This window comes from Mirounga angustirostris, unplaced genomic scaffold, assembly GCF_029215605.1.
Source record: "Mirounga angustirostris isolate CCGP_5_RB_7025 unplaced genomic scaffold, mMirAng1.0.hap1 SCAF_1, whole genome shotgun sequence".
NCBI classification, from domain to species: Eukaryota; Metazoa; Chordata; class Mammalia; order Carnivora; family Phocidae; genus Mirounga; species Mirounga angustirostris.
The window spans coordinates 80,311,086-80,337,816 of NW_026991709.1; the positions used below are offsets into that span (position 1 = coordinate 80,311,086).

General features: G+C 39.9%; 1 protein-coding gene across 12 annotated transcripts in view; it reads right to left on the bottom strand.

Moving 5' to 3' along the window:
• MAP3K13 (mitogen-activated protein kinase kinase kinase 13) overlaps window positions 1–26,731 on the bottom strand; it is a 167,206-nt gene that overhangs the window by 55,498 nt on the left and 84,977 nt on the right. Inside the window, exon 2 of one of the 12 annotated variants that reach the window (XM_064584133.1) lies at window positions 20,534–20,603. The exons of the other annotated variants lie outside the window; for them this stretch is intronic. The gene's annotated coding sequence lies outside the window, so the exon portion shown is untranslated. The remainder of the gene's footprint in view (window positions 1–20,533; window positions 20,604–26,731) is intronic. 12 annotated transcript variants of the gene reach the window in all.

Below are 26,731 nucleotides of genomic sequence, written 5' to 3' on the forward strand. Positions count from 1 at the left end.
GGACAAATTTTTCTTAAGGAAAGTAGAAAAATGAGAAAAATGATAAGAGGAGGGAGATCAATACACTTAGAAATTGAGACACACTGAGCTTTTAACATTCATTTGAAATTATAAATGAAAGCACAAAGAATCAATAAACAGAGAGATACGGGGTCAAAAGGGCAAAAGTAAGATGGAAAACAGGAGAGGAAAAGCCCAAATGTATGCAACTTCTTTTTCATATTTAAATTCCTTTGTCTTTAATTATAGCAGCTGTTTTTACATTCCGGTTTTATCTAAGTTAGGAAATAACAAGGAAGGCTGTAGGTAGCTATAATGTTTGGGAGAGTATTAATGCTACATCATTCTGATACTTGGGAGAAAAAACTAATTCCCATGCTTCTAACATTGCATTGTTAAATTAGGAGTTAATTTTATTGATTCAAGACAACATCTCTGCAGATACCTGCTATCTGCAGGTCCTCTTTGGAAAAATGTCTATTCAGGTCCTCTGCCCTTTTTAAAATCAGATTGTTTGGCTTTTTTTGGTGGGGGGTGTTAAGTTATATAAGTTCTTTACATATTTTGGATATTAACCCCTTATCAGATATATCATTTGCAAACATCTTTTCCCATCCAGTAGGTTGCCTTTTCATTTTGTTAATGGTTTCCTTGGCTGTACAGAGAATATTTTTTTTTTTAAGATTTTATTTATTTATTTGAGAGAGAGAATGAGATAGAGAGAGCATGAGAGGGGGGAGGGTCAGAGGGAGAAGCAGACTCCCTGCTGAGCAGGGAGCCCGATGCGGGACTCGATCCCGGAACTCCAGGATCATGACCTGAGCTGAAGGCAGTCGCTTAACCAATTGAGCCACCCAGGCGCCCTGTACAGAGAATATTAAAACAGATTTGTCCTTGGTTATTTCAGGGCTATAACCACGGAAAAAGGAAACCTTAAAGTTGTCCCAAAGGATGGTTATTTCCATTTTATAATGAAAAGACATTTATTTCCAAGGGTTTAAGTAGAGCAACTTAGCCCAGAAATAAGCAATGGCCTGTCCTGAAGGATTTGACCTCACTATTCATTGGCCCCAGGCCCTGAATCCCCTTTGACCATTTTTGTGTCTCTATGCCTCGTCTAGTTCGAAAAAAAAAAAAAAAGGATCTAATTTGAAGAATCCCAATAATCCTCTCACTAGAAGATAACATGAGTAGCACAAGTTAGTACTCTGATGTTGACAATAAACACATAATTCTTACTTCTCATAAGTATCACGATCTTAACATACACAGTAACTACACTTGTTTACTATGTCACCTGCATCTTCCTTTGTAGACTAGGTATGTTTCTTTCTCTTTTAATATTATTTATTATTAGAGAGAGAGAGAGAGTGCACACGCATGAGAGTGGGGAGAGGGGCAGAGGGAGAGAATCTTCAAGCAGACTCCCCGATGAGCACAGAGCCCAGCGTGGGGCTCGATCTCATGACCCATGAGATCATGACCTGAGCCAAAACCAAGAGCTGGATGTTCAGCTGACTGAGCCACCCAGGCGCCCCAGACTAGATATGCTTTTAAAGAACAAAATAAGCAGAATCTAATTAGAGATTAATTCATATTCCAAATGTACTAGGGCTTAAATTGAAGGAAACTTTTTATGCTGTACATAATCATTTTTCTGAATTAAGATTTTCTGAAGTCTGTGTGGATACTGCTTGTATGATGAACAAGCAGTAGAAGCAGGCGCGATAACTGAAGTAGGATCCTCAATTAGCCTAAGCCCTGGCAAATGGGGCAAATGAGGAGAATTCAATGAGACTGCTTACAAAAGGCAGGAGCAGGAAGAGGAACAGGGATAGTATTATGCCCCAGAGCTAGGAACAGCCAGCAGGCTTTAACTGGGGAGGGGAAAGAATGATCACCAGAACCTGGAGAGTGTGGCTACAGAAGAAGTTCATCCAACAAGAGCTGCAGCCTTTGGTATGAGCAGTGCAACCAAAGTGCACTGACCTGAGAGGGAGGGAGCCAGGGAAGTTAATGCTGAACCCCAACCTCACTTTCCTCTTGCTTTCAAAGAGCCTGCAGGTGCTTCCCATTGGTTGAACCTAATAGAAAACCAGAGGGCAAGGAAGTCCACCAATGCGGTTCATACAAGTCAATGTCCAGAGACACAGAACAGGGTGCTTTGAGAAGGGCAGGAAGTGGATCTGATCCTAAGCACCATACCAGTGGAGATCCTGCTGCTAAAGGCAGAGACATAAAGGTCAAAGCTGGAAATGCAACCCACAGTGCTGAGCCTCAGCTACTAAGAGGTCTACCTCTGGCTTCTGAATCTTTTGGTTTGGTGAGAAAACTTGAACTCTGGTGTCAGTCATGGGCTCTACAGCAGTTGGATGTCCGTTGGACAACTGTCCAACCTGGGCTGGGGAATATTTTTCTCTCTAAACATATAAAATTCTACTTATTACATTTAGGTCATCCATGAATCTCAATACTATAAAATATGTTCCCAAAAAAGCATCTCATCAATGAAAACTAAATGATATCTATATTGTGATTAAATACTTATTGTGGGGGCACCTGGGTGGCTCAGTCGGTTAGGCAGCTTCCTTCAACTCAGGTCATGATCCCAGGGTCCTGGGATCGAGTCCTGCATCAGGCTCCCTGCTCACTGGGGAGTCTGCTTCTTCCTCTCCCTCTACCCCCCCCACCTGCTTGTGCTCTCCCTCTCTCTCTCTAATAAGTAAATAAAACCTTTAAACAACAACAAAAAAATACTTACTGTGGAGGCAGTTTGCTATACATGGGTTCTGAAAAATGGCCATCTTCATGGGATTCATGTGAGTATTAAATGAGATAATGGACCTGAAAGTGCTTTTTAAGCTACAGGGTAGTATTCTTTTTTTTTTTTTTTTTTTTTAGATTTTATTTATTTGAAGAGAGAGACACAGCGAGAGAGGGAACACAAGCAGGGGGAGTGGCAGAGGGAGAAGCAGGCTTCCCGCCGAGCAGGGAGCCCGATGCGGGGCTCGATCCCAGGACCCTGGGATCACGACCTGAGCCGAAGGCAGGTGCTTAATGACTGAGCCACCCAGGCGCCCCTACAAGGTAGTATTCTGATGCTAGTTGTTGCTATGCAAATATATGCCAGCCATAGGGAGGTGACGGATAGTGTACTGCTTGGTAAGAGTTGGTTAGCTTTACTGTCAGAGCTACTGTTCATGACTCCAACCAAGTGAGAAAGAGGAGAAAATCTTTTTGAATAAAACTATATTATGAAAGTTCTCTTTTCCCATTAAATTTACTGTCATTATTCGGACTATTTAGTTGAATAGTAAAATATAACTGAAGTAGGGATATGAGTAGAACACATTCTGCACTTGTTTTATTCTATATAACATTCAAACCAAATAATACATTGCCAGCTTGGTATAACAGAGTTACTGAAGAGCATCAGTAACGGATTTCCAATGATATATTTGGAATGTCCCACAAAGCAGCAGATCCTGCACAGCATTCCTGTGCAGGTCCTCCATGTACTTGGCAGGCAAGAAATCATCAAGGGTCCTTCTGCTATCCTCGGATTGCTTAGGAATGACAGAATCATAGATTGTTAGAATTGGAGGGAGCAAAGATTAGGTCATGACTCCTATTTTTCAACAGAAATAACTCATTAGTTTGTAAATTCACCAGGAGCTGAAGCCAAGTAACATTTATGTCTGTACCTTGTCCCTCTTCTTTCCCTTCTTTCCAGCCTCAACGCTTAATTCAGAACCTGATATAATATGATGTAATTTACTTTTTGGATGAGAGAATTTTACATATGCACAAACTCACACATTCACACAGAGAGAGCAATGTGATAAACAGTATATTAATAACAAAAGCTAACATTTGTTGAGATTATTGCCATTCACTTCTCTGACCACTTCACTTACATTAACTTTTTTAATCCTCACATCAACCCTTTGAGAAAAGCATTATTATTACCCTTGATAAGAACTGATAAAGAAATCGAGGCACAGGAAGTTCAAATAACTTACTACAGCTTACTAAGTGGTAAAGACAGGAGGTAAGCCCAGCTCCACTCCAGTCCCAAAGCCTGAGCCTGAGTCCAAGTCCATGGCCCACTCTACTGTCAATATTATAATGGGCGTCTGTTTAATTAAGAAATGTCTAAATCAGAAAAATATGGATTTGACTCATATTTTACCTTGAGCTGAGGTTCTATGTTTAGGGTAAAGCTAAAAACTCCTAGCAACAAATAAAGTGGAGAATTCTAAAATATGCCCACCTTCTGTAGGGTTTACTCCATTATATTTTAACATTTAACTTCTAAACCCACACTAAAACTGTAGCTTCTAGTCATATGTGGCTATTTAACTTAAATGAATTAAAATTAAATTAAAAATTCAGTTCCTAAGTTGCTCTAGTCCATTTCAAGTGCTCAGTAGCCACATGTGGCTAGTGGCAACCATACCAGACGGTGCAAAATAGGACACTGCACTTCCATCACAGATAGTTCTATTGTACAGCTGTGCTCTATATGTTCTACTCGCCTTAATAGATTTGTTTTTTTGTGAGAACTGATAAAGATAGTAGCTTCCCTTTGTACATGAGGATTTGCTAAATGCATAGAACTCCATTACTTCTTTTAAAATAACAGGTTTGCTATCAAATTTTAGTAATATCTGTGAATGAAATTATTTAAATACAGCTCATTCCAATGACTTTGCCAGGATCAAATTAGAGGTTTTTTTTTTTTTAAGATTATTTATTTATTTATTTGAGAGAGAGAGAGCGTGTGTGCATACAAGCGGGGGGAGTGGCAGGCAGAGGGAGAAGCAGGCTCCCCGCCGAGCAAGGAGCCCAATGCGGTACTCGATCCCAGGACCCTGGGATCATGACCTGAGCGAAAGGCAGATGCTTAACTGAGTGAGCCACCCAAGCGCCTCAAATTAGAGATTTTTAAAAAGGATTTTCCAAGGGATGTCTGTGTGGCACAGTCGGTTAAGTGACCAACTCTTGGTTTTGGCTCAGGTTGTGATCTCAGGGTCTTGAGATCGAGCCCCATGTTGGGCTCTACACTTCGCACAGAGTCTGCTTAAGGATTTTATTTACTTGACAGAGAGAGAGAGCACAAGCAGGGGGAGCAGGGGAGGGAGAAACAGGCTCCCTGCTGAACAGAGAGCCCAATGCCAGGCTCCATCCCAGGACCCTGGGATCATGACCTGAGCTGAAGGCAGATGCTTAACCAACTAAGACTCTCTTTCCCGGTCTTCCCTCCCTGAACCCAAGCATATGCACGTGCTCTCTAAAATAATTAAATAAATCTTTTAAAAATTTTAAAAATAATAAAAAATAAAAGGATTTTCCAAGAGACCATAACCAGGTATCTAAAATTATGAGAAAAGCCAAAGGAATAATTTTCAAATACCTAAGTAGTTTCAACAGTCATTTGTGGAGAATTTCAAAGTTGAAATTGTATTATTGCTATTTTCATAATTAGCCTTCCTTGAAGTCTCTAATCACAAGACTAGTGTAGGTGAAAGGCAGAGAAGTAAGGGAGGGCTAATGGAGGGAAGGGGGAACAAGACCAGAAGTTTCTACCAAATCACCAACAGCTCTTCTCTCTTCTCAGACAAGACTGTATTAGAGATAACCATGATAAAAACTCCAGGAGGAGCAAGGAACTCTAGATTCTGGATCCAATATCTAATTTTAACTGAGAAGTAATCAAAATCGTATTAGTGAAAGATCCCACTGCTTTAGACTTTTAACTTAACGTTGTTTTGTTCTCCTTACTCAACATTGTTTTTGCTCACAGAATCAGTCCTGAGTTTTAATTTTTTAAGATAATGATTCAATCCAGATGATACCCTAGAAAATGTACCCTAGAAAATAGAACATTTTGGGCTTTACCAAGAATAGAAAATTGAAATTGGCAAATCTCAATCATTTTTCACCTGGCCCATGTCATTGTTTTGGAAGGTGAATTTGACTTTATGCTAGAGAGTAATCTAAACCCGTTCTTTAATTATTCATTGGGGTAGTTTCCATTTCTATTTCCAATATATAGCTGAAATTTGCAGACTACTAAAGGATCCTTGGTAAGTCCCATCTGTCCAAGATCAGTAGACAAGGAAGAACATCAATATGTATTAAATATTTATTCTAAGTGTTAAAAAAAATAATAAATGTGCAAGACAGTTCTAATGGAAAGAAAAATAAATGCAGAATAACAAACTATGATAGAAAACAGGATGTAGTCCCTCAATACAAAGATTTATATTACATAGGATAGAATTTAAAGACATATTCAGCTGCCTCCCTTCAAAAATTATAATCTGAACTCATTATGAGTGCACATTTTCAAAATATGTGTTTCTAAAAAGTGTATAAATTACATTTTTAAAATAAAAGAGCTAAAATTTAAAAATCCCCAATATAAATTACTATTTGAAGTAATACTAGTAAATCTATTTGCAAGGTGGAAAACCCTTTTGAAATGGTAATGATTGCTTTATTATTGTACTTTTTTGTTAATTTGATTTTCTTCTGTCTCAGTGTCTGGTATGAAGCCACTAGTCAACTCACTGGCCATTGCTTCTCATGGCACTTAGTAAATCAGTCTGAGTAGTTAATATGGCCTTATCATTTGTCCTGGATTGGGAACCAGACAACCAAACTGTTTAAAATGTGTGCAAAATAATAGCAATTAGGTTTTGTAGAAAGGCTTGAAGAATCTTCTTATGAGTAAACCATGAGGGTTGGTATATGGACTTTATGATGTCTATTATGCCTATGTGGAAACACCCCCCCCCAGCCCCCCGCTGCCCTTTTCTGGTTCTAAATAACTGTTGGCAAACTTACGTGTATGTGTGTTTAGCTGTTCTTAAAATATAGCATGATCTATAGTCACAACACCTTATAAAGTGAGGACAAGAAGAGACAACCTGTGGAACCTACAAAATGGAGAACCTACAAAATGCCAGTGGCCCTTTTGGCCATATAATAGCTTTGAAGGGGGCAAAATTGTTTTTTGTGACTTCTACTTCCAAAAGGAATGGATATAATATAATCGTCACTTGCTTCCCTTCATAATCCATTAAAGAATCTTATTCAAGTGTTGAGCTTATTTTCATATTAAACTTAATGCCTTTATTTTATTACTAACACTTAATATTATAAATGATCTCTTTAATACGTATGTTTCTTTCACTAGAAGAGAAGATTGCTGAGGGTAGGGTCTATCTTATTATCTTATTACTGTTTTCCCCAACACCTAGCATGGAACCTGACATGAATAAAGTTCTTATGAATTCATGAACTGAGGTAAAAACGCCTTTAAAAATTTAAAAGTAAGACTTTTAAAAAATGTGTTCCAAATGCTTTTAAGCTTCAGGTGATGCTCTTGAAGTCTAGAATTCCAGGATTTATGCACCATGATTTTATAAATATCACCTGTGTTCTTCAACACTGATGGGTCTTAAAAGTTCCAGCCTACATTTCTAAGGCAGGACACATACATCCCTTGAATCATTTCAATTGCTTTTGATCCATCTCCATCTCCAACTTCACTTCATCTTTCCTTCAGATTACCACTCAGAATCATGCTCCAAATGTCACTGATCCTGTGGTTGTAGATTAAGAAGAAGAGACTGGTTTTTATTTCATTGCTAGACCCCTTCTGATGATGTCCAACATGCTAGTGGGTCATGATCATACACTGAGCACATTTCATCAGTGAATAACTTGCCATTACAGCAAAATTCCTCCCAGGACTGTAATGAACCAGACCATGATGAATATTATGAATAGTTGTTTTCCCCACGTCCCATTATATTATGCTTATGATGTGTTGTAATAGGAAAGAATATGGTTTCGAGTTGGAAAAACCTTATTTGAATCCTAGCTTTGCCACTTACCTAGCTCTGTCATTTACTTCTTCAACAAGTTATAGAAATGCCTCATTTGTATATTGGCATTAATAAGCCTCCCTTTTAGAGTTGTTGTAGATGCAAATCAAACTAACAGGCATTTTTTATTTACAATAGTGAAGACATAGAAGGAACCTAAGTGTCTATCGATAGATGAATGGATAAAGAAAATGTGGTATGTATAAATATACAATGGAATATTATCCAGCCACAACAAAGAATGAAATCTTGCCATTTGCAACAACAGTGGATGGGACTTGAGGGCAATATGCTGAGTGAAATAAGTCAGTAGAGAAAGACATAACATATGATCTCACTTATACATGGAATCTAAAAAAACAAAGCAAAGAACCCATGTTCACAGATACAGAGAACAGATTGGTGGTTGCCAGAGGCAGGGGGTAGGGTGGGCACAATGGGTAAAGGGAGTCAAAAGGCACAAGCTTCCAGTTATAACATAAATAAGTCATGAGGATGTAATGTAAAGCATGGTGTCGACAGTTACTAATACAGTACTGCATATTTGAAAGTTGCTAAGAGAGTAAATCTTAAAAGTTCTCACAACAAGAAAAAAATTTGTTGTAACTATGTATGGTGATGGATGTTAACTAGACTTATTGTGGTGATTATTTCATGATAGATACAAATATCTAGTCATGTTATTGTATACCTGAAACTAATATTGCATGTCAATTATAACTCCAAAAAAAAAAAAAATCCCCTAACGAGCATTTTATTGAGTTCTTACTATAAACAGGACTCTGAAATCTTCAAAGGGTTTCCTTCTGTCATCTTGGCATTTCTCACCAAAATACGTTTAATTTCAACTGCAAAATAGGAACATTTCACTCTATACTCACACCTTCTGATTCTTCCTAGTTAACAAGAGTTCTAGCTAAACCTGGAAGACTGAACACATTTTATCTGCAGTTCTCCCCATCCCTACACCAACTCACACTAAGATGAAAGTATGGCCGAAGGAAGGAAGGAAGAAAGAAAAAGAAAAGATATATTATGCAATAACATGGATGAATCTCAAAAGCACTATGCTAAGAAAAAAAAAAAAGCCAACACAAGGCTACATACCATGATTCCATTTATATGAAATTGATTTATAGGAAACACAAAACCACAGGGACAGAAAACAGAACAATGGTTATTAACGGGCAGGGGCAGATGAGAGGGGACCGATTTGGGCTTTTTTCCCCCCTAACTCTAGTACTGAGATGTTCAAAAGGCATTCTGAAAGCAAAGTCCCTGAGCTGCCCTAGGCAATGGCAGGACTGCCAGAACACATCAGTAGCCTTGCCATAGACTCCTTGGAAACCATCAGTGTTCTCAATACACTGCTACTCTTTCCGACACGTTTACTACAATGCTTTTGATAAGGACAGTCCATTTAGTTGTGTGAGTTGTTAGCAATCACATTGCTTTACAACTTTCCGTAGGTGTATACATTAGAATTAATTTTATATTTCGAATTCTTTAACATCCTTTGCCATAGAGGTACCTCTAGGTGTTTCTAAATGAAAGTTAATAAATATAAGTGTAGAGAATAAAATAAGAATTTAGCACAGTCCAGGTTACATGTCCTTAGAGTCTAAAAGCCACCCCTGGATTTTCCCACCTCAGAGTCAGTGTGAGTTAAAGGTTAAGATAAAGATCCAGGGTGTTCACAGACAAACACATAATCAGCTCATGAATCCTTTCCCTCACTTACTGAGGCAAATCAAAGTGTTCCTCCCATAAAATCTTTAGGGTTTCTACTGTCCTTTTATGATTTTCCTTTCCAGGCATGCTTTCAATGTTAATTTTTATACTTTATTTCACTGGATAAAATTTTGTGGACTAGACCCCACATCTCCTCTGGGATGATCCTACCCCCATTCTATAATTTCCAACTTTCATTTGAAAGATTTTTCTACAGAGCCCTTTCTACTTGCCCAGTATAAAAACAAGTAGATTCACTGGTGAGAAAGGGTTTTGCAATGAAGTATCCTTTCAATCTCACTGGACTAAAATGAATTGAGCACCAAAATTTAAAATATGAAAATAAATCACTAGTACCTACGAGGAATCACAAAGCCCTTACACCTAGTCAACCAAATGACTTTCTTCTCATAATCATTGAAATAACAATAGGGCTAGGATGGTCCACTAGTTGTATCAGTAATTTAGAAATTAAGCCACTTACAATGCCTTGGACAATCCAGGTTTGGGGATTAGTGGCTTTTTTCCTTTAGCCTACATATGTCTAATCCTAAGGGACAAAATTAAAGGCATGCTTGGCAGTGGACACAGAGAAGCTCAAAGAAGAATGTGATTATTTTTTAACCCCAGTAGATTCAGCCTCTGATTCTGATTTATTCTCTTTTTCTCTCTCCTCACAGCCTAGGCAGAATCAAGAGAAAAGACAATTCCGCAATAGCTACAATTTAGTTTAAGAGTCAAATAGGTAGAATAAAAATGTATTTAGCATACTCCTAAATAGGCCTGCCATGCTCCTGGCTTTATTTCAAGCCCTTTCTTGTTCACATGGCAGGATAATTTAATTAAGGGAAGGTGCTACAAAAAGAGAAGTTGAGAACTAAATTGCTGGCTAGGGATGGCTAAATTGAGAGTCAAGTGGTACCCTAGGCTTCCTGTTTTTCTGACTTCAAACTGTTTTCGGTAATTTTTCCTGACTACTCTGGCGCCCTCCAGTCTTTTTTAACTTTTCTGCTACTGGACTCTCAGTCCTCTTCCACCCATGACCCCTCCATTACACAATTCTAGGAGGCCTCCTTCCCAATGACAGCCTCGCTTTTATTATTTCTCTCTTCCACAAATGATTCTCAACGTCGAAGCTATTTCCCACAAGATCAATGGATGTCAGCTGGTTGTTTCACTTTAGGGAATTATAGCCAAGTACTTTAAACACACAAGGTAATGCTGTAAAGGAACGAGGGCAGTCCTTCCAATTCCCTCAATGCAATAATCAGAATGTCTGGGTCTCCCCAAAGTTCATGTGTTGAGCTCCTAACCCCTAAAAGTGATGGTGTTAGTAGGTGGGGCCTTCAGGAGATGCTTAGGTCATGAGAGTAGAGTCCTCATGAATGGGATTAGTGCCCCTATAAAAGAGGCTCTAGAGAGATCCCTCGCCCTCCCGCCATGGGAGAATACAACAAGAAGTCTGGGACCCAGAAGAGGGCCCTCATCCAACCATGCCGGCACTCTGATCTGACTTCCACCCTCCAGAGCTATGAGCCATAAATTTCTCCCCGGTTTGTGGTGTTTTGTTACAGCAGCCTGAATGGACAAAGACACTTGGTAAACACGCACTGAGCATGTGCCCAACAATTATGATGCCACGGATGATGGAATAGAGATATATTAGACTGTCCTACCCTCGGGGAGCATGCAACCTAGCATGTCAGAGAGGCAAGGAAACAAGTAACTGTAGTACAGGGCAGCATTAAGTAAGGCTTCAAGAGTGAAGATTCAGCTAGAATCTTCAACCGGGCTATAAAATGCCCAGCACAGTAGATGGCACAGCAGGGGGTATAATAACTAATTCTGAGAATATCAGGGGAAAATTCCATAGAGGAAGAGGAATTCCATCAACAAATTGGGACCTCGAAGTAAGACTCACGCCAGGGGAGAAAGGGCAGAGGATGGGGGAGACAGGGGTGCTATTTGGAGAACACATATATTCCCATCAAAAAGAATTTCATAAAGAAAAGAATGGGGGGCAAGAAAATAAAAGGCATTTCCCAGGAACAGCAAGCAGTCTGGGAGGGTTGGAACATAAAGGTGCATTGGAGGGCCGTGATCAGCACGGCTATAACTATGGGGTGATGTTGCATCAGGGCAGGTTGTGAATGCTGAGCTAACAAGTCTCTTTTCTCTGATCAGAAGAACTTGGTTTCATAAAAGCCACTACTCATTACTCATGCAATGACCAAAAAACTTTTGTTCAAGCCCACAGTAACTGGAATGAGCAAAATATGTAGTTTCTGAAATCATGCTATTACACTAAATAATGCCTGTATACCTTATTAACAAAATAGAATTGTTTGGGGGCATGAAATTGAGGCAGAGTTTCCTGTTAAGTCATTCACTGACACAAACACATTCTTCAGAGCCACTTCTAGAAATCTAACAGGAGCCAGGAAGGAATACGCATGCTGGCCTTTGAGCAAAAGGAACATGCCATAGGAAAGGTTCAACATCCTGAGATGCTCTGCTAGTAAGAACACCATCTAAGGGCTTATGACAATTCTACAGATTAACAAGACTGGCTATGAAATTTGCAGGACGACTACAAAATGAAAATTCTAGACCCTCTGTCCAAGAACTAATAAGAATTTCAAGGCAGAGACAGCAGAGTATTAAGTCATCCGTGGGGCCCTGTGGTTATGCACCCATGAAGCCGGTCTGATGGCCAACTCTAAATTTTAATGATCGTCCACTTGGTTTCCACAGGCTGCCTTGTGTAAAGCAGCCGTCCCATCCAAGTGTGAACTGCTGCCACGGGTGTACCCCCAGGATTAACCCCATCCCCGCCAGTGTGCTTTCCTCTCAGCTTTGCTGGCAAGGGTGACTACAGGAGAGGCTTTCTTAGAGAAGTGTGGGCTTTCTCACCTATTCTTATAATGCCATTCTTCTGTGCACTGAAAATAGGCCCTCTCTCTTTAATCTTTTATGTTTAGAAATTCCCCTCTTCAGAAAGTCATAAGTAGGAGGTAAGTTCTCAACCACATCCAGGGCTTAATCTTGAATTGATGCACTATTGGAGCTACTATTTCTGCAGAATGTACACAGAGCTGATACTGCTGCTGAGAATAGTGATGGATAGCGGAGCACCTTGGTCCCGCGCTGGGAAATTGACCAGCGGTGACCACACTGCTACGTGACCTCCTGGTTCTTTATGTTTTAGCCCTCTTCCTCAGCACATGAACATGTTCCCCAAAGGAAGGAGGAGGAGAAAAAAGACTTCAGTCAGCCAATTTTGTTATTTGTTAATAGGGTTGGTAAGGAAAAAAATAAAGTGATCACTTAAGAGTGTCTCTATTATCTGTGCACTTCATTTATTTTCCCTGACCTTCAATGGATAAATTGGTTCATCTCCATCAATAAGTTGGCTATGCTAGGCAATAAAATCATGGAGAAAAGACGTGTCTTTTTGAGTTGTACTAGTCCATCATATACATAGTATTAACTGTCAATAGGAAAAACTGAAACAGATCATTTACTGTAGAAGTGAATTCTACTGACCTAATTGGTATGTATATTGCACTGAGCCTTATGCTTCATGCTTTTTTTTTTTTTTTGAAAGATTTTATTTATTATTTTGACAGAGAGAGACACAGCGAGAGAGGGAACACAAGCAGGGGGAGTGGGAGAGGGAGAAGCAGGCTTCCCACTGAGCAGGGAGCCCGAAGTGGGGCTCAATCCCAGGACCCGGGGATCATGACCCGAGCCGAAGGCAGACACTTAACGACTGAGCCACCCAGGCGCCCCTGCTTCATGCTCTATTAAAAGAGTGTAAGTTTTTATATTGTTAGTGTATTATTATCACTGAAGAACCCCAGTGGCCCTCAACCTTATTTGGTTCAGAGTGTTAAGTGGGGTTAATTTGTTTAGACTTCGCCAGTTTCAGAACATCTAAAGTCAGATGAGCATTCCAGAAGTGCAATGCTCAACTGATCGGAATTAAACTCTTTGTATTACATCACTCCTATTTGTTTTAGTTAGAGAGGAATTATTTTGGTCTACCAACAATTTCCAAATTGTATATGTAGCTGAAGTTTGGCCCACAGTTTGTCTTTTGTTTCATTTTGCCTTTCTATTCTGTCTTTGAGAAGGCTAAATACTACTGTCCTGTGAATACGACAAGGTTTTCCTTTTTACATGCAGAGATATATCTAGTACCTGAGAACACAGCTTAATAGCATTAGCAGAAGCAGCTCAGCCAGAGGGGAACTGAACAACAGCTGAGTACAGTCTAATAATTTACACTGGGGAAAGCCCTTGGAATTCAGAGGCACACTGCCCAGCTGGAGAGACAAATCTAATCTCTGCTAATGATGTTCCTCCCTCTCTTTCCTATCAGGGCTGGGCTTTTTACACATGCGCACGTAATTATATATGCACACTCAGAGTCCAGTGAAGCCAAACAACACAGCACCAGGATTAAATTACACAGTAAGACTTCCAGGCGTCATCTGGCTTCTATATCCTGTCCAATAAATGCTGTCCATGGTTCACGTTGTAGAGCTGTTAAAGGTCTCAAGAGTTTAAAACCATATACAGCTAAATACTGAAATTCAAAAAGTGGTCCATTTATGGTTTTACTTGAGACCCAACAGAATAAGCATCTTAAATTGGTTAAAATAGGCAAATACATATTAGGAGACAGATACATGGACTTTGTCCTAAAAAGGACTTGAGACTGTTGACAAAAATGCACATAATACAAGAGGTAAATAGATAAAGGGAAAATAAGACTGAAAGGTAAAAAAAAAAAAAAAAAAGCCAAAGTAAAACCAGTGAACAAAAATCATTTGTATGCTAACAACCATTAAAAAAGGTACAAATCTGGACCATAGCTTTCTATGGATCAAATGAAAGAGAAAGATACAATTAATTATTCAAGTAAGATAAAAACACACCAATTGTCCAGGAGGAGCAGTTTTTACTTGTACTAAGTCCTGTGAGGCCTTTCTTCCATGGATCCGCACAAAACGAGGAAGATAAAACAGCCTCAACAAATACAGTAGCATCTTTCCTAAGACAGATTTCAGGGCCCCTCTCCCTACAAGGTGAGATTCTCAGGTATCCCAGAACAGCAATGCTTACAGTAAGGGATTCCAAGCAAATAGTGCTTAGAAAGTCTGATTTAATCCAGAAGGGCATGGACTACACCTTCTTCAGGAAATCCTCCCATTATTTAGTATTATTATAGTATTATTTAATATTACTATTTAATAATAAACCATTATTAATCATGCTCAAGCTTTCAAAAAATCTGAGTAGCTGTTTTCTATTCTCTGGCAAGGACCTGGCAAGGAAATATTCTCGGTTTTCTTATAAGGGGTAGACCCATAAGCTTTAACAATCAACCAAGAAGAAAGAGCTGATGCCCTTCTATGAAAATTCAGGAATCTGACCCAAATCAGTGCCTTGAAAACCTCAGTTCTACATAGAATTAGGCCAAGAAAAATAAGCCTGACTGTGTGGTTATTTTTTATTATAACTCATAACATGCTTCACGCTCTGATGAAACTTTATTTTTTTCGGTGTTTTTAGAAGTATTTTTATACAAAGCCCTTTGCAAATACCATCAATTATTTTTTAAAAAGAATGAAGCAATTCAATAGTTAATAGCTCTGCTGCTCTACTGAGTAAATGGGGAGGGGGGTGTGAGTCACCATCTGGGGCTATAAATTATAATCCTGCTACATGGTAATGGACAGAGGACTGATCCATGAAGCTCCCCTAGGAGAATCCATCTATCAGTGCAGCCATCCAGAGAAGGGGCTGAAGAAAAGGGCAGCTCCAGGTCCAGACAAGGGACTCTGCTACAGCAGAAGGATACATAGCTGGCAGGTTTTCAAAAGCAACTCTTAGACACCACCTCCCCCCTTCACCCGACCCCCACACCAAATTTCTGAATTCAGAAAATTATAGGGAGAGTTCTCCTACTTTAAATATTGGCAAATAAAGGGAAGTCAAGGATTTGAGAAGCTCTGGGCAAAAAAAAAGTTCTCAAGTGAAAGAGACAAACAGTAGGTTCCGAGCTGTTTCATCTACCTTTAGTGAACTTACAAATATGTCTCGAAAAGAAAAAGGTGACGTTATATACCACAGAATGAAAACAACTGAGAGGAGCGCCTGGCTGCCTCAGTCATATAGAATATGCAACTCTGACTCTTGATCTAGGGGTCATGAGTTCCAGCCCCACGTTCAATGTACAGATTACTTAAAAAATAATAATAAAATCTTAAAAAAAAAAAAAAAAGGAAAAGAATACTACTGAGAAGTTAACCTAGCAAGAAGCTTCACGATTTTGCATGAATATGCTTGTGGAAAGTTGCACACTCCCAAACAAGGTGCCCTAGTGGCTGATAATTCTCTTCTGCCTCTTACCTCAGCCTAAGGGTTTAGTTGCTTTGGACTATTTCCTCCAAATATGATAATTTCAAAAATGGTATAAGCAAGTAAAAAGAAGACTGAAGATAGGAATGATCCTAATAAGAAGAAAAACAGTGCAGAGAATCAAGTTTATAAAATTAATCAGAAAATTACAAGTGGAAAGAAAAACTTAGGATACTTTTTGAGGTCTTACATTAAACCTCAAAGGGCACCTGAGATCATTCTTAGAAAGAGAATACAAGTGGGGCGCCTGGGTGGCACAGTCGGTTAAGCGTCCGACTCTTGATTTTGGCTCAGGTCATGATCTCAGGTTCCTGGGACTGAGCCTCGTGTGGGGCTCCACACTGTTATGTCTGAGCCTCGTTTGCCTTCAGTCCATCAGCTGCAATGGCCCACTTTGCCTCTTGTGGGCCAGGTTTGGTGCCGAGCCTGCTTAAGATTCTCTCTCTTCCTCTCTCCCTGCCCCTCCCCCTAGCTCTCTCTCGCACGCGTGTTCTCTCTCTAAAAAAAGACAGTACAAGTTAGAAGTGCTAAAACAACTGTTTTTTTTTTTTTTCTAATACCTAAATACCTAAAGCTTAGACCTATCACATCTTCTAAGATACTTAAGGCCTTTTAGGGACCTTCTCACATTAGCTCTCACCACAGCTATCTGAGAAAGGCAGTCATCAGATTTACCACTGAAATCACGAGAGGGCATGGAAAAATTCTCATTTCTGTGAGGAAGGTGGTTGCTTATCTGATATCTTCTATTCAGCTCATTCATGGATTCAACAAATTCTTTGCTAATCTCCTAGAGTGCTGGCCTGTCAAGCAATAACGAGGATGCAAAGATGAACAAGATGGTGGACTTCTGCTCTGGAGGAGCTTACAATCTATTAGAGGAGAAATATATAAATAAATGATTACTATGTAGCACGAGAAGCTCTCTCAGAAAAATGGGTACAAATTTTGAAGTTTGAAGAAGAGAAAATTGCTGTCCAGGATGAATAGGGAAGGGGTATAAAGAATATCAGCCCCCCAAAAATATCAGTCAGAGGAATGTGTGAAAGAAACCATGTGGTTATCTGGGGAGAGGCGAAAATGCCAGCAGGTACTGGAGGGTGGTGTTGAGAGAAGATAAGGCTGGAAAGGTAGATTAGAGGATTGTTTTTGTTGTTTTTTTTTTTCTCCTATGGTCAAAGAAGCATGGAGAGGTGAAGGGAAGTGGTGTGATTAGATTTGAAAGATGATTCTGTTTAAGAGGAAAAGATGTATGGATGGATGCTAAAGTATGGGGAAAGCTACTATGGAGAGACTGGGAAGAATTTGAGAGTTATTTTGAAGACAGAATTGACAGGACATAGTGACCAGCTGGGTGTGATGATCAGAGAGAGTTTTCTAGTGAGGAGGACTGGGTGTTACCACTAATCAAGACAGAAGATCCAGAAAAGGTGACAAGGTGGGAAATTCAATGAGAAGGTAACAAGTTAGGGTTTCCACTTTCACATATTCTATCAGGCAAAGCAGCAGGAAATGGAATAAGGAAGTAGCTAAACTGAAACTGGGACAAAGGGCTGCAAATACTGTTGGGGAGACAAACATGATAGAAAAGTTTCACGTAATTATTATACTCACATCAGGAGAGTCATACATTTTATGGACTCACTTCACCCTTAGCTTGGTGCCAAGGGTTATTTTATATTTTCCTTTCTTTCACAATCCTCCCCAACCTACCAAAAGCTCTTCACCATTGCCCACACCACACACCACATACACAAATAATCTCCTCCTACCCTTTCCTAAATCCAGGAGTGTTCCTTTCTTCAAATCACTCCTGTCTTCCATGAGCCACTTTCTGGGTCGCCTCGAAAAATCAGTGATGGGGGCACCTGGGTGGCTCAGTTGTTAAGCGTCTGCTTTCAGCTCAGGTCATGATCCTGGGGTCCTGGGATTGAGCCCCGCTTTGGGCTCCCTGCTCGGCGGGAAGCCTGCTTCTCCCTCTCCCACCCCCCCTGCTCGTGTTCCCTCTCTCTCGCTGTGTCTCTCTCTGTCAAATAAATAAATAAAATCTTTAATAAAAAAAAAATCAGTGATGGCTAATGGGTACAACAGTGAACACAGATAACAAACTACTTTTATCATTAAGGTCAAGTCCATATTCCCATTAGTTATTTACACCTTTATTGTTTCATTCCTTTATCTAAACTTCGAATAGAGCACATCTGAATAGAACACTACTTCTGAGTGCTAATGACCATCAACAATTAGGACCGTCTAATGTGGGCACCATTGTTCCAAAGGCCTTTCAGAGCAGCTACTATTTCTATGACTATCAGAGTATATTTGCATTGACCCTGAGAGTTTAGGTCCAAGAGAAAATGATTCTGATTCTGCATAAATCTGCAAGGGGTAGGAAGCATGACTGCACAAGCACAAGAAAAGACGTTAGTACTGCAATTCAACAAACATTTCCTGAGCGCCTGCTGAGTACTGGGTGCGTACTTAAAAGCTATGTGGGGATATAAAGATGTAAAGATGGCATCTTCTTTATCTTTTGGTATGCCTTAGATATTTCATAATGAAAACCAATGGTCCTTGCTCTTGAGAACCCAAGTCCTGTAGGGAAGATAGTCACGAACACAAATGAAGGCAGGCCATAATAACTGCTTAAGACAGAGGTCCAAAGTACAGTGGGATAATAAATAATAGATTCATCTTTCTGCTTCAGGGAACAAGAGTCTGTTCATCTGTCTTCACAAGGATAAGAGACCAACAGTTTGAAATTTGGGGAGCAAATGTCTTTCTTGTTGATGCAACTGACAAGCCTTAATATTTTTGCATCTATAACAGACAAGGAATTGAGGTTAGCCCATTGGATGACAGGCCCAAAGCTGCTGCCAGGTCCTCCCTCTGAGGTCTTGGTTATTTCTTCGAACAGAGAGCACTGCTTGTCAGTGCTTTACTACAGCACACCAATTCCAATGTTCCTTCCCCCAAATCTGTCCACACGTCTCAGATCCCTGAGTCTATCGGCTTCTCCCATCATAGTCAATCAGTGTTCTGTCTTCCTCTTCGCCACCCATCCCACATATAGGACAAGGGGTCATCCTAGAGCTTCCAGCAAGTAATTTCACAGGACAAAAAAAAAAAAAGGCTGCAGCTTCCCTTTAAATGCAGTCTTCCAGAAGGCAGGAATAGGCCAGGCAACCTTTCAAAGTCCCCTTGGCATATGGGCAGGCTCTACTCCTGTCTTATCCTCATTGCCACTGACAGGCCTGGGACCAAAGCCTGACAGGAATAGAAAAAAGCCCCTGGCTCCAGTCCACTCCCCAAACCTCATGTGAGGCAGAAAAATGTGGTTTTGTGTCTTTTTTGGCCATGTGACTTCTTAGATATAAGAATCAGACTGATGACTTCTTCCCCCCCCACCCCGCCCCCCCAAAAAAAGGAAAGCAAAGAAAAAAACTCCGGTTCAAAACAGTGAGTTTCTCATGAAGCTTTGAGATGTTTGTACATAATTATAAGGAAAGATTTAGATTTTCTCCACCAAAATCAAAATAAATTTATCTATATTACAACATAAATATTGGCCATGCTAAAATATGCTGCATACTAAAGCATTTATATATTGTATAATAGCATTAATACTACTCAGCATTTATGACTTCAGTAATTTTGCAGTTTAATGATTTGGAAAGAAGCTAGCAGGAATCAGGAGTCCCACCTGTGTCATAAATTAGTTGTTTAGCCTTGGGCAAGTCACCTAACCTCTATGGGCCTTAATATCCTCATCTGCAAATGGAAGGAATTGAACTAGAATGGTCTCTAAGATCCCTTTTAGCAAAAACAAAAACAAAAAACCATTCTGTGAATATAAAGCATCAAAACAACCAACAATGCAAAAGGATATATCAAAACTGATTCGCTCTCCCCATAACTGGAAATGTTCAATCTATTAGAGAAATTATAAGATTCCTGCTTTAGTAAAGAAGATTGAACCAAATGACCTCTCCTACGTCTTTCAACTGTAAGATTCTCTCACGTTACAGATTACTTTTGGAGATTATAAAACAACTACAGAATAAGATTAATAGTAAAGGGGAGGAGGAGAACACCATCTTCTAGGTACAGTACATGTTTGCTGTTACATTAACAGAGCAATGACAGGTATAGCAAGTCACTGTGTAGCTAATAGGGACTATTTGTCTTGGGCCAGGTTGCTAGGTGGTGTAAATAACTCTGCAAACACAACACCCAGCAATGAAAAGTTCTAAATGCCTTCAGTCGCTCCAAAGTGAGCATATAGGATTTCATCACATAAAGCCTTCTGACTGCCAGTCAGAAATACTAAGGAAGGACAGAAAAGGATCACAATTGGCTCTCATTTGTCTGGGGGCATACAGACACTCCCTGCAGCGTGCTCCATTACCCTACGTTCTTAGGGAAGTGCATCAAAAGAATGGCAAAAAATAGCAATAATCACTGTGTTATCTTACATTTATATATGGAGTTCAGTTTCCAAGGTAATGCCATGTATTTGAATTTCCTTTGAGCCCCATAGGAGACCTGTGAGGTGAATAGAGCAGTTATTATTGACCCTTCTCCGAGGAAAACTGAGGCTTACCAGGGTTTAGTAACATTCCCCTTTCCCAATAGTGGGAAATGGATCAAATCCTCATTATATCACTTTCAACTCCCTGACATGCTTTTGTCACAAGAGGTCTGGCAGGATATATCTATCTGTTTATGATTTCAGTATATTTGCATATTTTAGGAAATGGCAGAGGCATAGAATACTCTTATGGAATTTGAGGAAATGATTTTTAAAAAGGAAACCAACAACAATCCTGAATTGTAATGGTATTTTCAAAGCTGAATTAGAAATAGATGTTAAGTGGCGCCTGGGTGGCTCAGTTGGTTAAGTGTCTGCCTTTGGCTCAGGTCATGCTCAGGTCCTGGGATTGAGCCCCACCCACTGAGCAGGGAGCCTGCTTCTCCCTCTGCCCCTCCCCCTCACTCCAAATAATTAAAAATCTTAAAAAAAAAAAGACATAGATGTTAAATTCAAAATGCCTGTTGAATCTGAGAAATAAAGGGACCCAAAATGCTATAACTAACCAAACCCAATTTAAGTTGTAATATAGCAATGTGATTCTAGAAACATGTGATGGTAAAGGTTAGTATACTGGGAAGAAAGAAAAGCAAAGGATTTGAAATAGGTGGTAAACATACCAAGAAACAAATACTTTTCTACAGAAATTATATTTAAAAAAACTAAGTTTAGGTTGGACTAGAATTAAGCAAAGGATTTAAGTCCTAAATATATTCCACGTTAAAATAGAGGCAGATTTTGGTATAAAGTAAGCATCTAAAAGCTTTAAGCCTTAGAAGAAAAACATGCTAACATCTGTTAAGGCACCTATTATGCTTCTACTTTTTATATACTTTATCTCATTTCATCTTTATATCATCATGGAGGTCAATATTATCACCATTTTATGGACAGAAAACTAAGGCTCTGAGAGCTCAAATAACTTGTCCAAGGTCACACAGTTAGTGGATGGCTTGTTAGGTCTATTTGATTTCTAGCTGGGTCCTTTTAGAAGGTTACCTCTCCCTAAAAAAGCATATCTAGGGGAGCCTGGGTGGTTCAGTCGTTAAGCGTCTGTCTTCAGCTCAGGTCATGATCCCAGGGTCCTGGGATCAAGCCCCACATCAGGCTCCCTGCTCAGCGGGAAGCCTCCTTCTCCCTCTCCCATTCCCCCTGCTTGTGTTCCTTCTCTCACTGTGTCTCTCTCTGTCAAATAAATAAATAAAATCTTTTTTTAAAAAAGCATATCTAAAGTTTGCAGTTATATTTGTTTCCTGGAACCATAAGAAATTAAAAAATAAAGAGGCACCTTTTCATCTCTCCTAAAAATTGGTAGGCTGAAAATTCCATGAGGTTGTAACTTAACTCACTCATCCTAGTGACATGAGCTTTAGAGTCAGAAGAATTGGGTTTGAATCCTAGAATCCTTATATAAGCAGCTATATGATGTCGAGTAAGCCCTCAAGTTCTTCAGGCTGTAATCCAATATGTTAGTCTTTCATTCCATCTATTTATGAAATATCATTACTGGATGTTATGGTAGACATCACAGGGACAAAAAAAGATACATAAGACTTTCTTTGTCCTCAGAGTTTATTTGCATTAAATCGATTTAGTTAAGTCAAAATCACTTTCTACATTCTTAACACCATTCTTTTAGACTTCTACTCCAAGCAAGCAGGTACGGAGAGGCAAGTGCCCAGAGGGATATAAGATAAAGGAAGAGTTCTAATGTGGACGCTACAGATCAGAGGACTACTGGGAATAATTCTTCAAAACTTATAGCCAGCTAATCCCACCCTGCATTACATTCCTGTTCTCCTTTGTTACTGCCCAAGATGTAAGTAAGCAACTCCAGCTGAGAGTCTCAACCCTGTACTTTTCTGTGCATCCTCTTCCCTGACCCAATCGCCCACTCTCTCTTCCCTCTGAAACTTTCCCATTGGCCCATCTTGTTCCATTTTCAACTTCTTGGCTGCATGCTCCCTCAACTTCCTTGAATGAATGAAACGGCACAGTTGACTTTTCTCTTTTCCTCTTCACTTACCATCACCACGTCTAACTAATCATCAAAGTCCTGTAGATATTTTCCTGTCAGGGAAAATTGTCAAAGACTTTGAAATGGGCAAAAATACTAGGTATCCTTGCCTAAGGCACCACTCCCAGTTTACAGGAGACTTTCCTTGGCTTTGAGATATTTACAGCCAAAAATTGTAGCAAACATCTAGTAATGCAACTGATTCTTGTCCATAGGAATGTAAATGAATCATGTCTGGTGGAATGCAGTGGATTATTAATGCTCTGTGGATACTGATTGGTTTTGCCCCTAGTTACACATTCATTTTGGCACGCCATCATTCCTTATTGTCTACGTATATACGTGCTCTTGGAATTTTCCTTCTAGCATCTTACTGGTTCCCTCATTAATTAATGAGTTAAGTACAATATTTGACACACATTCATTTTATATGTATATAAATCATTATTTTACCCCCTTTAAAAAAGTATCCTTTAACATTCTGAATATCTCTTTAAATTTATGCACTTCTTTCCATCGCAATAACCCTTCCTAGCACAGCTCATCTTCACTGTTGCCTAGATTATTTTAACAATCCCCTAATTGTAGCCTTGTCTCTAGTCTCTCCATCCTATTCCATTCTCTCCATAGCCAGAGTGCTTTTTCTAGCATGTAATTCTGAACATACAACTTAACTTTGTAAAATCTCCTGCTCCTAGAATCAAGTCCAACCCTCTTGGCATGATTTGCTTCTCTAGCCTCATGTTTGGGATACAGCCCTGCAATTCACATTTCAGTTCTCGGAATTCACTGCCCTCTCTCTTCTGGGCATTTGTAGTCCCCTTTGCATGCAATGCATTCTGTACCACCGTCTTCCCACCCATCTCTTGATTGTTCTTTAGGGTTCATGTTCCTGGATCACTCAAGTCTGGGTGAGACGCCCCATTTATGTCCTCCTCTAGCAGCCTATACTCATTGACCCCTTGACCCCCTCCCCCCACAACACAGATCTCTCTACTATAATGACTCTTTGACTAGCTCCCCTACTAGACTGTAAGTTCTGTGAGGGCAGGAGCCATAGCTGGGTTGTTCACCACTATATCCCAGTACATGATACAGCATCCAGCACATAGTTGTCATTCAAGAACATATGCTGAAAGCTGTGTTCTCCACAGGGTCCCAGGATAATAACAGGAACTTTTCTATACAAATCCTTCTGTGACCCACCCCACCCCTCCCCCCCACAAAAAGCATAGGTTACACTCAAATAGAATGCGTGTACTTCAGGTTTAGGCTTTTATTTTATGGAGTCAGAGTGAAATATTCAACTCATTTGCTTTTTAAATCGTGAACAGTTCCATAAAATGGCCATTCCTAGGAGAGATGAAAGACAGTTTTTACTTTCTCTATGGCAAGAAAAAGGGAATGGGAGAAGAAAAAAGCATGAGGAAGGAAAGAGAAGGCCAGAATCACGTGAAATGACCACAGCACACACGCTCAGCCTTTTGTGGAACACTCATTAGGTTCTATAATGACCCTCATTATATCCATGGGGGGAAACTTAGAAGTGTTCAGTAACTTAAAGGGCATAGATAGCTAATAGATGGGACTGCCACAACTCACCTCTCTGACTTCAGAAGCCAAGCTATTAATCACGTTGAAAGAGTGGAAAACAGAAGTTAGAAAAACTATGTTTAGGCAAGATAAATTATTGACAAAGCTTGGTTTCAGTAGTACCTACCAAGTACTTGGTTTACCTTTGCTAGGGGTTTGCAATTCTAGATTTCTCTTTGATATTCACATGTAACTTGGAACAATTTTGAGTGATTTAACACAAAGAACATACTCTCTTACACTAATGTTAGTAAGGTCTTTCTTAAGAAGGCCAATTCCTTGGGGCGCCTGGGTGGCTCAGTCGTTGGGCATCTGCCTTCGGCTCAGGTCATGATCCCAGGGTCCTGGGATCGAGCCCCGCATCGGGCTCCCTGCTCGGCGGGAAGCCTGCTTCTCCCTCTCCCACTCCCCCTGCTTGTGTTCCCTCTCTCACTGTGTCTCTCTGTCAAATAAATAAAAATCTTTAAAAAAAAAAGAAGGCCAATTCCTTACCCAGAGTATGTTGCCTCTGTCTCTAAAGGAGGCGAAAAGGTGGTCCCTCTTACTATCTTATAACTCTGAAAGACACACATTTTAGAGTGTAACATTATAAAAGCAAATTAATGGTATTACAAAAACTCGAGAAATAGAGAAAAAAATAATTCTATCACCTTAACTCAAAAAATTTTGGCATACTTCCTTCAATTTTTTACTTGAAAAAATCATAAACGTAACTCTGTGCTACTCTTGAAACTTTGACTCCAGTCTCTTTTCTCTTACCAAAACATCATACACATTTTTCATTTGCGCAGATTACATCACCCTCATTTTAAAATGGCAGCATATATTCTATTAATTGGCTATTAACTATAGTTGACTCTGGTTATTTTTCTTGTTCCATAAAGTCACTGCGAACAGTGGATTAGTGGATCCTGAACCACACAGCTCCTAGGAGAAATATGGGGGTAGGTTTCTGGTCACAACATTTTGTCAGCTGATCAATACATAACCTTGTTTTATGTGTGTTTCTATTTAAAGACACTTTACTTGATATACATTGTTGATTCATTAATGCTGAATTCATGGCCAATGGCACAGTAATCATGCCTCAACGAAGCATATTTTCTCTGTAAGGCATATCACAGCCTTCTTGCACCTAGAAATACTGGGCAACACTTCGGCACTATGCTTGGGGCTATTTTAAACAGCAAAATCACCAACAAAAAGCACAAAAATGAAAAACACAACACCAAATCGACTTTAAAAAAAAAGATTTATTTATTTACTTGAGAGAGAGAGAGCATGGAGGGACAGTGGGAGAAGGAGAGAAGCAGACTCCCCGCTGAGCAGGGAGCCTAGGGCTTGATCTCAAGCCCCTGAGATCATGACCTGAGCCAAAATCAAGAATTGGTGCTTAACCAACTGAGCCACCCGGGCGCCCCACGAAATTGACTTTGAGAAGGCACTTGTTTACAGTATGAATGTTGAAACATGAAGGGAGAGAGCATCACCTTGCTCCATCTGAACTGGGAGTGTGCATTTCAGGCAACTCAAATTTTTCTGTTTTGCACATGTCTGTCTGTGAATGACTGTAAAAGCACCCCAAGTATTGATTTGGGGTTTAAAAATAAATTTTAGTGAGTAGGTGAATTAACAAATACACAATCTGCAAATAGTATCAACTGTATTTTCCTACTGTTGAACAGTTGGGCTATTTTTCCTATTAAAATAATACTATGATTAAATCTTTAGGCCTAAAACTTCCTCCTCTTTTAGGAGTATTTCCTTAGGAACTACTGGGATAGTTATAATTTTGGCAAAGCCTACTCAGTGCAGTTCTTGGAATGGCTCATGTCGAGATTCTTCAGATCCTCACTGCTTTCAAAGTGTGGTCCAAGGACTACTGACATCAGCATCACCAGCATTAGAAACGCTGACAAAAATCAGCCAAGACAAAGTGAATCAGAATCTGGTTTTTAACAAAATCCAAGGTGATTCCCTTGCACACGAGCAGTCTGACAAGACCTACTATAAACCAAGGATTCTCACACTTGAGTACTCAACAGCATCACCCAGCCTGCTTGTTTAGACACAGCTGCCTGGGCACCCCCCATCCCCAGCATCTGATTCAGAACATCTGGGGAGTGGCCTGAGCATCTGCATTTCTAACAAGTTCCCAGGTAATACTGATGGTCCTGGTTCTAGGACCACACTTTGAGAACCACAGTGTAGCTGCTTCATGAGTAGGTCTCTTGCAGGATTTAAACTTGCAGTTTTTAAACCGGTAATACGTCTTTTTTGCAGGGACAGCGGAAGGGTGGGAAAATAATCGATACATAGCTCATCAAAAGAAATGCACACCAGGGGAACCTGGGAGGCTCAGTCAGTTGAGCGTCTGCCTTCAGTTCAGGTCATGATCTCAGGGTCCTGGGATCGAGCCCCGCATCAGGCTCTCTGCTCAGCCACAAGCCTGCTTCTCCCTCTCCCTCTGCC